The sequence below is a fragment of the Heptranchias perlo genome, chromosome 9 (assembly GCF_035084215.1).
Source record: "Heptranchias perlo isolate sHepPer1 chromosome 9, sHepPer1.hap1, whole genome shotgun sequence".
Lineage (NCBI taxonomy): Eukaryota > Metazoa > Chordata > Chondrichthyes > Hexanchiformes > Hexanchidae > Heptranchias > Heptranchias perlo.
In genome coordinates, this window is record NC_090333.1 from 10070401 (window position 1) to 10084314 (window position 13914).

The following is a 13914-nucleotide window of genomic DNA, read 5'->3' on the forward strand; positions in this document are numbered from 1 at the left end:
CCAGAGACTTGAGCACAGAATCTAGGCTGACACTCCCAGTGCAGTACTAAGGGAATGCTGCACGGTCAGAGGTGTCGTCTTTCAGAAAAGACGGATGAGAGGGGTCTGCACTCTTAGGTGGATGTGAAAGATCCCATGGTACTATTCGAAGAAGAGTAGAGGAGCACTCCCCGGTGTCCTGGTCAATATTTATCCCTCAAACAACATCACTAAAACAGATTATCTGGTCATATACTGCATTGTTGTTTGTGGGAGCTTGCTGTGCGCAAATTGGCTGCCGAGTTTCCTATATTAAAACAGTGACTACACTTCAAAAGTACTTCATTGGCTGTAAAGGACATCCTGAGGTCATGAAAGGATCTATATAAATGAAAGTCTTTCTTTGTTTCTCATATACTGCAAAAGTGACTTTATTAAGGTCACATAAGGTTGCGTATGCAGCCGAAGGCTCTCGCTTGCTTCACAAGGGGAGTCAAAATTCAGGCAAAATACCCTCATTACTTGTAAGTTAATAATAGTGAGATGGCAAATTAGCACTCACTCTTTTTATTTGAAGAGAAAACTTTTACTTCAGACACAGTACAATGCCTGAAGGCTCATTGCTTGCTGTCATTGTGTGTAATGACAGCACTGAGAACGAAAAAGACTTGCCTTTACATAGCGCCTTTCACAACCTCAGGACGCCCCAAAGTGCTTTACACCCAATGAAGTATTTTGAAGTGTAGTCACTGTTGTGACTATGTAGGAAATAATGTAATAAAGAGATTCAATGACTGAGAAGAGATCACCTTCAAACATTTACACAAACTGCCCTTTACACAGCAAAACGTTCCGAGGCATTTCATGAAGAGAGGGAGGAACAGATACCAAACAGGAGTGAGGAGAAGAATGGGGGGGGGGGGGGGGTGACGGGACGGAATGATTGAAAGTTTAGTTGAAGAAATAAATGTTGAGGAGGCTTTTGAGGCCGGAGAGAGGCGCAGCAAGAGGGGAGGCACTTCAGAAGAGCTCTAGAGAGATAAAGAGAGAGTGTGAGATAGAGAGAGGTGGTGGTGATAAACCGAGGTGATGCATGGCATATTCAGGTTAGTTAACTGGACACATGAATGGTTCTGAACCTGCCCCTGTGTGACAAAGGAAGGACAATGCTGAAGTCTGATTAAAATCCAATGAAGCATTTGAAAATTACTGAAGTGTCAAATTCACTAACAAACAGATGGACAGCCAGTACATTACTCCCCCTCCCCACCCCACCTGCTTCTACCGCACCACTGGGAGAGTTACAAAAAGCAATTTAGATAAGATAAAGTAGGTGTGCGACCTGAAGTGCTCAAGAGGGATTGATAGAGATTTCTACAAAGTGCTATTATAAATGAACAGTTTTATATTTGATTAAACTCATAATAATCCCGAGTATAATTTAATCCTCGAGCTGTAGGGGAAAACAGTGGCACTTCATTTGATCCACACACAAAGCATATTTAACAGCAGATAATGGGGCTGATTTTCCTTTTTCTTCAAAAATTTAATTTAGTTTTTAATTTGTTCTCGGGATTTGGGCAACACTGGCAAGGCTGCATTTACTGCCCATCCCTCGTTGTCTCGTTGTCTTGTTTACAGGGCCCTTCATAGGGCATTAGAAGCCCACCACCAAGTGTGGGACTGGAGCCACATGTCTGGGGTGCAGGTTCTCTTCCCTGCAGGACCTTCGTGAACCAGTTGGGTTTTTACAATAATCAGACAACTTTCATGGATTTTCTTTTTCGTGGTGCCAGCCTTCATTGAGCACAGTTTTAAATCTTGCCATGGTAGGATTTGACCTCATGGCCTCGGGCTAACTGTTGCAACCTTTGGACCATAATGGTGACAGATCTTCGGTGGATGGGACTATCTGCGTCCCCGACCTCAGCGTGCTTCCTGCGGTTAGGGTCGCTTATATGTTGAAGTATCTCATCACAGCCCCGCTCTGCAATTCACTGCCTTAGTCAAAGCAGCTATTTTAACTCGAGCAGCCAACTCCACCATCTCGGCCCATTACAATGCTGGGTGATAGGAAGACAACTTTTGAAGTGTAGTCACTGTTGTAATGTTGGAAACGTGGCAGCCAATTTGCGCACAGCAAAGCCCCACAAACAGCAATGTGTTAATGACCACTAATCTGTTTTAGTGATGTTGTCTGCGGGATAAATATCGGTCAGGACACTGGGTAGCACTCTTCTTCCAAATAGTGCCATGGGATCTTTTACGCCTACCTGAGAGGGTAGATGGGGCCTCGGTTTTACGTCGCATCCAAAAGATGGCACTTCCGACAATGCAGCACTCAGTACTGCACTGGAGTGTCAGCCTAGATTTTGTGCTCAAGTCTCTGGAGTGGGACCTGAACCCACAAACTTCTGACAGGAGTGCTACCCACTGAGCAACGGCTGGCACCTGCATAGAAAATGCTGCATGGTATCGGAAACGTAAATCCGCAACAGTACTGCAAGTTAAACTGTGGCAGTAGCACAGGGGACGCAGGTTCAAAATAGGGAAAGACAAATATTGAAGAGGGCCAGAGTGAAACGGAATATCGGTGAGGTGATACATTGCTTATTAACAGGAGTCAGCGACATGCGGAATGGATTAACAGATCGGGTCGCGAAGGTAAAAATAAACCCGGAGCCATTTAAGAAACAGCTGAATACTGTGACAGGAAAATAGTATTGGATGAATCAGAATGGGCCAAATGGCCTTCCTCATCCATTTCTAAATTGCGATTCTGTAACCGTCACAAGCCTTAGAAATTAAGAAGCCTTTTCTGCTTTGAGCTTGGAACACAGCAGAACCTCATTGTCGCAAACTACGTCGTAGCAACATAAGAACATAAGAAGTAGGAGCAGGAGTAGGCCAATCGGCCCCTCGAGCCTGCTCCGCCATTCAAGAAGATCATGGCTGATCTGGTCCTAACCTCAAATCTAAATTCATGTCCAATTTCCTGCCCGCTCCCCGTAACCCCTAATTCCCTTTACTTCTAGGAAACTGTCGATTTCTGTTTTAAATTTAATTTTATTTAATGATGTACACTTCTCTTACGATAAAGATCCATCTGGCCCCCTCACAATTTCTCAAAGTCAACAGAGCAGCTGAACCATCTAGACAATGAACTGTTTGTGAAAAGAACTATCTGCTGTTCTCTCTGTGTGAGTTTCTAATAATTGAGAATTGGTTCTGTACTCGGAGTGTTTTAAATCAATAACTGGAGAAATGTCTCATGCATTCATGTTGAATTGGATTGGAGAAATATGCGATTGCTTCACTCTGGTCCAGCGTTATAGTTTTGGTGCAAAAAACGTCACTGCAGTTTTCAAATGATCCAACAGTGTTACTAACCCAAGCAACTGACAGCATTTCATTTCCTTTGGCAGGGCACTGTTTAACGCTCTCCTGTAAGCTTTCTTTGGACACCATTTAACGCAACAATATAACTGTGCTGGCAGGGAGGTCTGAGCCTTTGGAGTCCACCTGCATTTTTATTCTCGCAAGCTCCTGGGTGACTGCAGCGACTCTGCTTTTGCCAGTTTCTCGTGCCTTCCCCCTCACCTATTCACACCTTCTCGGTGACTCGGAGACTCTCTCATTCTGCCTCCTATTGTCTCATCCCTTTTAACTTATCTTCTGCATTCCACTTAAGCATTTTACTATTTCTTCTCACGTGTGTGTATGTATGTGCACATTTATGCATGTGTGTGTATGCATGTAAGTGTATGTGTATGTATATGTATATCCGAGTGTGTGTGTATATGCATGTGTGTATATGTGTTTGTGTATCTGAGTGTGTATACGCACACCTATTTCACCCCCTCCCCCTTCCATTTGTTCTGTTGCTCTTTAAATGCTAATCATCAGTAATACTCTCCAGTTCTGTCGAAGAGTTCGTACCATAAACGTTAACTCATCTCTTCTTCCCACAGACGCTGCCTGACCTACTCCAGTGTTTCTGCGGAATTTTCTGTTTTACTTTCAGATTTCCAGCAAGCGCAATTTAGTTTTTTTTTTGCTTCCAGTCCTTTTCGCTGCTGTTGACTGAAGCCGCTGACTTGCTGAGGTACAGTTACACGCCTCCAGGTACATCACACACGTCACCATGTGTGAGTATGGGCAGTGAGTGCTGGGAGGCTTAACAACCATTTCAGTGCATCACAGGCAATCCCAAAGTCCACACAGTATCTTTACTCAGGGATCACCGGATAATGATCAAGAGCTGGATTTATCCCCCTCTCTAACCCGGAGGCAACTTCCAAGTGCAACTGCAGCTGATCAGATGATTCAGCACACACGAGGAATGCAACCTGGGACCTGGTTCTTGGTATTATACCAAAGTGGTGACTTTAACCACTCATCCTTCATCCTAGTATATAAATCCCTCCATGGTGTCACCCCTCCCTCTTTCTCTCTCTCTGTAACCTTCTCCAACACTACAACTTCCCTCCACTCCCAACTCCTTAACTCTCCATTCTTCTGACTCTGGTCTCTTGTGCAACTATCCCTCCTTTTATCCCAAAATTGGTGGCCATGCTATCACCTGCCCAGGTCTCTTCCCCTATAATTCTCTCCCTCTCCACCTCCCTCTCCTCTTTAAGACCCTCCTTAAAGCCCGGCTCTTTAACTAAACTTTTGGTCATCAATCTGCGTCCATTTTTTTCCCCTTATGTCTCTCTGAAAGGCTTTGGAATGATTTTCAGCATGAAAGGCATTCTATAAATACGAGCCATGTTGAGATAAGTCTTATTTCTCTGATTCCACTTCGTAAGTGGCCTTCACATTGGTGTCCGTGTGCCAGCTCCCAGTGCTCACATTGCTGAATCCAGTTCCGCTACCAGAGTGCAGACTTGTAGTCAGATGAAAAGCTAGGTCTACAGGGCTGCCTTCAGGATATGAGAGACAGATTTAATAACACAATCACCGAGAGCTAGCACACTTGTGCCAATCTCCCGGAATCCAAACTGAAACAATTACCAGTCTAAATAAGGTCTGGAGACACCATGGTTGTCAGCTTCATCGGGCAACTTGTTGTGATGTTGTTAGGATCTGGAATGCACTGCCTGAAAGGGTGGTGGAAGCAAATTCAATAGTAACCTCAAAAAGGAATTGGATAAATACTGGAAAAAGGAAAAGTTTGCAGGGCTAGGGGGAAAGAGCAGGGGAGCGGGACTAATTGGATAGCTCTTTCAAAGAGCCGGCACAGGCACAGCAGGCCGAATGGCCTCCTTCTGTGCTGGAAGATCCAGAGAACTGTCAAAATGAGGAAACATAAACCTATTTACATTCGTCAAGCACACATCACAACTTGAGCTCTCAAAGGGTTAAGTCTAGTTACTTCTTCAGTCACAGCTCCGTGTCTGTTCCCCAATGGCCTGCAGCTACAGGAACTGAGGCAAAAATGGGCACGAGAAGCCAATTTAAAATTTCCAACCAACCAAACTTTTGACTGAGAATTAGCTGTAACCTCATCAGAGCGGAAAACAAATGTAAAACACATGCTAATAATTCCACCCTTTAATCCAAACATCTTTCCCCCTGAGCTACCTTATCAACAGAACATAGAAAGTGTTCACCTCATTTAACAACATCAAAACAGAAAAGAATGTTCTACTTTGTTTGTAAATAGCCCACCATTACCTGATGCATCAGTATGAGAACAGGCAGCAGGTTTCATCAGCATACAAACTATTTTCCATTAAAATGAAACCCGAAAGTACTCAACTTTCCCAATGATTTCCAGTCCAGCTCACTAGAGCGTCGTGGCTTTGAAGTGTAAATAGTTTTAGGCATCTCGGAAAAGTTTAGATTTGCCGATCAACTCTGCACATTTTTCGTTAACTCCTTCACTGGAAGCTTCCCCAAAAGTTCAGTGGGCCTTCTGAACAGGAAAGTCCTGCAGTGATACAGCATGAGCATTTATGGATGCTCCTTTCTTCAATAAGTGTCAACGGTTGATATCAGTTTGAGTAGGTTGACATTCCAGAGACTTGAGCTCACAATCTAGGCTGACACTTCAGTTCAGTACTGAGGGAGTGCTGTATTGTTGAAGGTGCCGTCTTTCGGATGAGACATTAAAACGATGCCCCGTCTACCCGCTCGGGCGGATGTATAAAAGATCCCACGGCACTATTTCAAAGAAGAGCAGGGGAATTCTCCCCGGGATCCTGGCCAATATTTTTCCCTCAACCGACACCTATAAATAGATTATCTGGCCATTCTCACATTACTGTTTGTGGGAGCTTGCTGTGCACAAATTAGCTGCCGTGTTTCCTACAATACAACAGTGACTACACTTCATTGGTTGTAAAGCACTATGGCATGTCCAAAAGTCATGAAAGCTGCTATATAAACACAAGTCTTCATTTTCTATTTGACGTCTATGGACCCATACCCGAAAAAGAGACAGTGGTTTCAGGGTGCAAAGAGGGAGAAATCTCAAGTGTAGGGAAACAAAATAAATCTGCACAAAATTATATTGAGATTTGAGCCATCAACCTCGATTTCTATTTATGTGTCTGTCTTTTATCTTTTGCTGATTCAAGTGCAATTCAAAGCCAATGGTGCGAAGCGCACTTAAAGCAGATGCAATTCAAAAGGATATTTTAGCAAAATGATCAATGATTAGTTGTGGAGCAGTGCTAATCACAGAGTTTTTACAAGTGTAGCTACTCTGCGTAGGTGTAGCTCAGAGCTCTCTGCTGGCAGTACAACGCTGCTGAATGTAAGCCCACTCCACTCACGTGCTGATTGTGTTAACACTCACACTAATTCCTGCTTTTTACAGCAGGATTTTACGGTACTGAGACCCGTCCAATTACAAAGCGCCTTTCTGTTGAGCTGGCACCGTGCCAGTCTGCCCGCTGGGTGGGGCTTGCGGCTGTCGGCAACACCAAAGTGAACGTGCCTGGATTTGGCAAACCGGTTACTTTCCAACCGCCAACTGGATTCTCCACGGGCAGTGCTCAGGATGAAGACCCGTTGATAGGTTTTCTGGGCATGCCAGTCTTAGTGAATCTGGGAAGATTGCCGGCACAACACATGATGGGCTTAAATTAGGGGTAGTGGGCATCGTTCAGATGGAATGGGAAAGATCAGTGCTGGCGCGCTGCTCAAAATAGGTGCAATTAACACGCAGAGAACTGTGTCGTAATGTGTGAGTCCAGGTGCAACGCTGAGTGACCGGCGAATATGTTCAGAATTAGCAACGTCAACGATGCTAATTTATTCTTCTCTCATCAATGAGAAGCTGAGGTGGAGGGCCACAGCCCATAGTGCAGGACACCACCAAGGCTGAAAAAGAAAAGAAGAGAAAGAGAAAGGAAAAGAGAAAGAGAAGGAGAAAAAAAAGAGAAGAGAAAGAGAAGAGGAGAAAGAGAAAGAAGAAAAGAGAAAAAGAAAAGGAGAGAAATAAAGACAGTCAGGCAGACTTACTTGCATTTATATTGTGCCTTTCATGATCTCAGGACATCCCAAAGAGTTTTACAACCAATTAAGTACTTTTGAAGTGTAGTCATTGTTGTAATGTAGGGAAAGGTTATAAATCATTAAAAAGAATGTGTTACAAGAGATGAGTAAAACAGAGTGTAGTGATGAAGTGACTTTAGGGTTTAAAAGTCTGTGGACTGGAGGAAGGAGGAAAAGACTGAGGCACGGCAGGAATTCTGCAGGATTGAGGTCCTAGGACAATATGCATTGAGATTGAGCTTTCAGAGTACTAGTGGACGTATGCTTAATGCACTGTTATGAAATTTCCTTGTCCGCTATTTTAATAGCGGGGCTAAACCCATTTAAGGTAAACCAGTTAGCGCCTCGGTGAAAAGTAGTGGATTGAACAATTTCACGCAGACGTTTTAAGCATCAATAAGCTAAGAGCCAAAGTGCCCAATGCCAAGGCATCGATAGCAACAGTGTCTGGCCATGCACAAGTGGAAACTAAAAACCCAAGGGTCTTCCTACACGAGTCTTCCCTTTTGATCCAGCAGCCCCTTGCAGACCATCATCATCCAGCTAAGGGCTATTCTTGTTACATTATTAAAATTGTTAGGTTGAACGATTTCTTCCCAGTAACATCGATTGGTTAAATTGTTCCAAGAATTTTTTTTGGTTGATTTTCGTCCTTGGACCAGAGAGCTATACACCGACTAATTACATTCACTGAACCATCATTTTGTGATAACGGTCTGGGAGGGACTGGCTGCAACAATAAAGCCTGGGAATAATGTCTAACCATCTAAAACCATTAAGTGAACATGCATCAAAGCGTCGGTACAAAACTTTAACAAGCTTAATTCCTCTGGAATATTTGTTCCTCAAAACAAATCTGTCGACTGAAAAAAATCACACTGCTTTCACCTTCTGTCGTTTTTATGCCAGTACCCCTATATTTCACTCATACTTGTATAATTTGTGATGTAATAGGTTAACAATCCAGCCCATCCTTTCCAGATGTGTCCTCGCAGCTGGCTGTTCTGCGCACACTGCTGGCAGCTCCATTATAACCTTCAGCGCTGGACAGATGTTTCATCTGCCTTTTTTTTTGCGACAAACTGGAAGCATTAACCTTGACCCCCGCTGAATTAACAGAAGCCATGCTGCGTTCTGTGCCGTGCCTGACTCTCTGGGGTAAGTGCCTGTTGGCAGAGTTTGAGTCACAGCATTGGCGTACGCAACTTCTACAACATTGAAGGTTTACATGACAATCGTGCCGTACGATATTGCTCAAGTGAGGCCATCGTCAATTAAGGAGCAACATTTGGGAACCAGCTTGATCTCGATCCTTTTTTGTACTTGGCATACACAAGTTGGGTGAAAATTTCACTCGCATTGGTGAAAATCTCATTCACAAACTGGTAAACATTCCATTCTTTGATCTCTCTACTGTTTCATAGTATTTCTGCACTGCGATCTCACGAAGAAAAATAACTAGTGTGTGCAACTCAATGACTTGATCAAATGATCTGGTGGAAAGGCAGAGTCACTTAGATTGACTTGTCCCAAAAAAAGACATGCTGTAATGAACTAACTTCTGTATTACAACAGAACATGCAACCTCTCTCACTCCCCGATCTGTAAATCATATGAAATTTGGGTTGAAGAAGCCCCCTTTTTTTTTAAATTTACAATCATTGTTCGTATTTTATCCTTTTTGGAAAGGATAAAAGATGATGAGCATGAACAGTAGCATTCGTGAGTTTGGGTTATGCTGTCTGCAGCTTGCACTTGCTTGGCAATCTGCTGTGTTTATTAAGTATGGTGCTCGATAGAATTTATTATTCAAACTAATATTTGCATGAAATGACTGAGGTCACACTGCATGGGGTCAGAGATCCAGATTACACATCGTGATATGATTTATAATCGTTTCAAAACTGTTTGCTTTTGTGCTTTTGAAAAGAATCTTCTGCAGGCTGGAACTGTTTGAGCACTGAATATGCATTGTAGGTGGGAGCCCAAGAAGCCTTATTGGAAGAAGTGGGCACGTTTCAATGCTTTAGTGGGTTTAGGCTTAGTGAACCCCTGAACCACACAGATCAGAAAGGCCCCAGGTGCTATCCTGAGATCCGTGCTGATCACAGTGTGGGTTCTGCAATTGGTCTTGGTGACGGTGAGAGAAATCAGCCAGGATCGCCACCGTGTGCGCACATGGGGTGAAGGGGCATGTCAACATTGACAGGAGATCCCAGGGAATATGTCGATACTTGTAGAGGGTCGCTGGGAGTGTGTCATTATTTGTAGGGAAGAGAGACTTGCATTTGTATAGCGCCTTTCACATCCTCAGGACATCCCAAAGCGTTTTACAGGCAGTGAAGTACTTTTGAAGTGCAGTCACTGTTGTAATGTAGGAAACGTGGCAGCCAATTTGCGCACAGCAAGCTCCCACAAAACAGGAATGTGATAATGACCAGATAATCTGTTTTAGTGATGTTGGTTGAGGGATAAATATTGGCCAGGACACCAGGGAGAACTCCCCCGCTCTTCTTCAAAAATAATGCTACAGGACCTTTTACGTCCACCTGAGAGGGCAGACGGGGCCTCGGTTTAACGTCTCATCTGAAAGGCGGCACCTCCAACAGTGCAGCACTCCCTCAGTACTGCACCAAAGTGTCAGCCGAGATTATGTGCTCAAGTCACTGGAGTGGGACTTGAACCCATGACCTTCTGACTATAATACTTGTAGGAGGTCCCAGGGAATGTGTCAATACTTGTAGGGGGTCCACAGGAGTGCTTCAATACTCGTAAGAGGTCCCAGGAGTGGGTCAATATTTGTAGGGGGTCCCCGGGAACGGGTCAATATTCATAGGGGGTCCCCGGGAGCGGGTCAATATTTGGAGGGGGTCCCCGGGAGTGCGTCAATACTCGTAGGAGGTCCCAGGAGTGGGTCAATATTTGTAGGGGGTCCCTGGGAGCGGGTCAATATTTGGAGGGGGTCCCCGGGAGCAGGTCAATATTTGTAGGGGGTCCCCGGGAGCGGGTCAATATTTGTAGGGTGTGCCCTGGAGCGTGTCAATATTTGTAGGGGATCCCTGGGAGTGTGCCACTATTTGTAGGGGGTCCCGGGAGCAGGTCAATATTTGTAGGGGGTCCCTGGGAGTGTGCCAATATTCGTAGGGGGTCCCCGGGAGCAGGCCAATATTTGCAGGGGGTCCCTGGGAGTGTGTCAATATTTGTAGGGGGTCCCCGGGAGTGTGTCCATGTGAATCTGTTAACATTTTCAGGGAGTCTTCTATAGTGTGTCAATATTTGCAGGGTGTCCCCACACAGCAAAATTTGAAAGCCGCTCCAATAGGCTTTCTAAAAATTCCCACAACCGGTTATTAAAAAAAACTATTACTCTCATCTTGATCTTAAAATATGTTTCAGCTTAGCACTGGCCTCAAAAGCTTAACCGCTAATCATAAACATATTGTTCGATATCCAATATCCATCTTGTTGCACGTGCATTCAGAATACATCCATTAAACTCCCCTGTTAACTTGGTTGGTATGGACATGCAACCTAGCCAGACGCACTGGAAGGTTCAAGATTCAATTCCTGGTCTGCGCTGATCAGCCTTGAGATGCAACCCGAGTAGACAGGGCTGATGGCCGGCGCGGACACGATGGGCCGAAGGGCCTCTATCCGTGCTGTATAACTCTATGACTCTATTAACCTCAGTGCCCCAAGGCCTAGGGAGGGGGAATTAAAATGAAATCGCCCAAGATTCCAGCTCTAAACCGGTGGAAAGTATAGGTGTGCATCTCGCACCGGGACAGGATCATTCGTGTCAATGCCGTCACGCGCAGTCACAGATTACGCTCGATGAGGCGGCAACGCAGTCCTGGCACACAGGCATATGCCCGCAGTCTGCTGAACCGACCTCCCCAGGCTTGTCGAATGAGACACTCGGAGCAGCACCTGAGTCGGTGGTGGTGGGGGGGGGTGGGGGCTAGAATGTTGAGCCTTTACATGGGGCCGACAGCCTTCCTAGCACCAGAGATGGGGTGGGGGGGGGGGCTTTGCTTAAATATGAGTTGGAGCACCAGAAACCATTTGAATGATTTGCCCATGAAAACCAAGCATATGGGGGCTAAGTGATGAAGGACGGTGCCTGATTAGATGGGGGGTGGGGCCTCCATTCAACACCTAGTGGCAAACCGGCACTGAGTGACTGGAGAGATGCTCAAATGCTCCAGCCGCGTTATGGGGCTCCGGCCTGACAAATAAAAACTCGGGGCTTAATGAGCCTGGCGCGCAGGCTTCCGGTGCACGAGGTGCTGCCTGAACCCACTGCCCTGCGCTGATCGCACTGGGTTTGCAGTAGGCCTCAGGCCTGAGGCAGCCAACCTGATTGTGCACATGGTCCTGGGGCCACGCTCTTGGGCCCCAGTGCCCCCGCTCAGACGCGGCCATTTGGGTGAAGCGGCAGAGCACACCTGCAAGGGGATGAGGGGGAGAAACAACTGGAGAAGGGGAACAGAGTTAAAACAAACGTCAAGTACTACTACGCGTGGCTTTGTACTTTAAAATGGGATTGAATGTGGCAGGCGTGGGAGACTGGCGCCGGGCTGCATTCAGACACATACTGTAAATTAATTCCTTAATGTTTAACTGCAATAAAAAGCGCTTTGCGCCAAAACCCAAAAAGATGAAACAGATTCCAGTTGTTTGACAGACAGTGATGTATTGCAGGAGAGAGCTGGTAAAACTCCATCGGACTCCATAAACTCAGTACCGTGTTCGCACATGTTAGTGGCATATAAATTTGAATCAGAGAGAGTTTTTGGTCGGTTTTTTAAAAAAAAAATAATCTTTCTATTCAAATTACAGGCCTGAAGTGAAAATCACTCAGATCTGTCACATTTTTCAAATCAAATTGCTTTAAATTTCCCAGGAGTGTAGCGACATCTCGTTTAGATTACACAAGCGGCTACAACACATTTAACGTTAATGTTTGTTTTATTGAATTAGTCCGCTTTCTGTTAATTGCCTGTGTCCATTAACGTGCACTTTCTACAGCTAAATCCTGCAGAATTACCCCCTTAATGATTGTGGTTTTTTTAAAAAAATAAAAGCTTGAAGCTCAACTTCTGCTGGGATTCAAAGGGGAAGCCAAAAAGGCAAATCTTTTCACGTGGGAAGGTCACAGCAACCAAGAATCATCTCCCCCACCCCACCCCAACCCACCAATAAAAGGGCCTAAAAAGTAGATGCAAAACATGTTCCTCTTCCCGCTCTCCACTGCCTCAGCTGGCTAAGGGAGCCGTTAACTAAGCCACACAGGCCTGGAAAGTCCCAGGTTCAATTTTTGGTCTGCACTGAGGCACTAGATGTCAGTACTAGAGCTGACTTCAGTGCCTCTGGGCTGGGGACGAGGGGGGTGGAATTAAGAAAAAAACACAGCAAGTCAGTTAGCGTTCCTGCTCCTGATTGTCACGCAATCAACTCCTGCTGGATAGATCGCGCCTGTGGGTGTCGGGTGATGACAGGCCGCGAAGCCCTCCTTGGTCGAATAGCTTGCTGGCGCTCCTGGTCAAGAGTTGCACATGAAGTACGTGTGAGGGTGCTAGACAGAGAGCTGTTTATTGTACCCTGTATCCCAGCAGTGCCTTCAGCAGAAGTCTTTCTTTTTAATAGAAAGAGAGAGAGAAAGAAAAAAAGAACACCCACCACAGCCATTTGCATTTTCAAACACTCGATATGTTGGGAAATCAAGGAAAGAATTATCATCTTTGGAAGCGCAGCCAGAGAGAAAAATCCGAAATAATTAAACAGCTCCAATTGGCCAAACGTTCCCTTTTTACACTGCTGCCCGCCTCGAAAATACAGTCCGACTTCATTTCGTAAAAATCAATAGCTAATTTACTTCATCAAACTCACAATCCTATTGAAGATACAAAGATGCAAAGAAAGAAGGCATTTGAATTTATATTGCCCCTTTCACGATCTCAGGACATCCCAAAGCAGTTTACAGCCAACTAAGTAGTTTTTTGAAGTGTAGTCACTGTTGTAATGCAGGAAATGCATCAGCCAATTTGCGCACAGCAAGATCCCACAAAGAGCAATGTGATAATGACCAGATAATCAGTTTTAGCAATGTTTGTTGAGGGATAAATATTTGTCAGTACACCGGGAAGAACTCCCCTGCCCTTCTTCGAAATAATGTCATGGGATCTTTTACATCCACCCGAGGGGGCAGACGGAATCCTCGGTTTATCGTCTCATCCAAAAGACGTCACCCATGACAGTGCAGCGTTCCCTCAGTGCTGCACTGGAAGTTTCAGCCTAGATTGTGTGCTCAAGTCTCTGGAGTGGGGCTTGAACCCACAACCTTCTGATTCAGGGATGAGTGATACCAACTGAGTCACACGGCTAACACCTGGAACAGTTAATCAGCAGATTTGAATATCAGGCTAA

The 13914-nt window shown here is 45.1% G+C and overlaps 1 protein-coding gene across 6 annotated transcripts in view; it reads right to left on the reverse strand.

Annotated features, from left to right (window-relative positions):
- The window catches only part of adgrl2a (adhesion G protein-coupled receptor L2a), a 400733-nt gene that overhangs the window by 148582 nt on the left and 238237 nt on the right, over positions 1-13914 (reverse strand). The window lies entirely within an intron of this gene.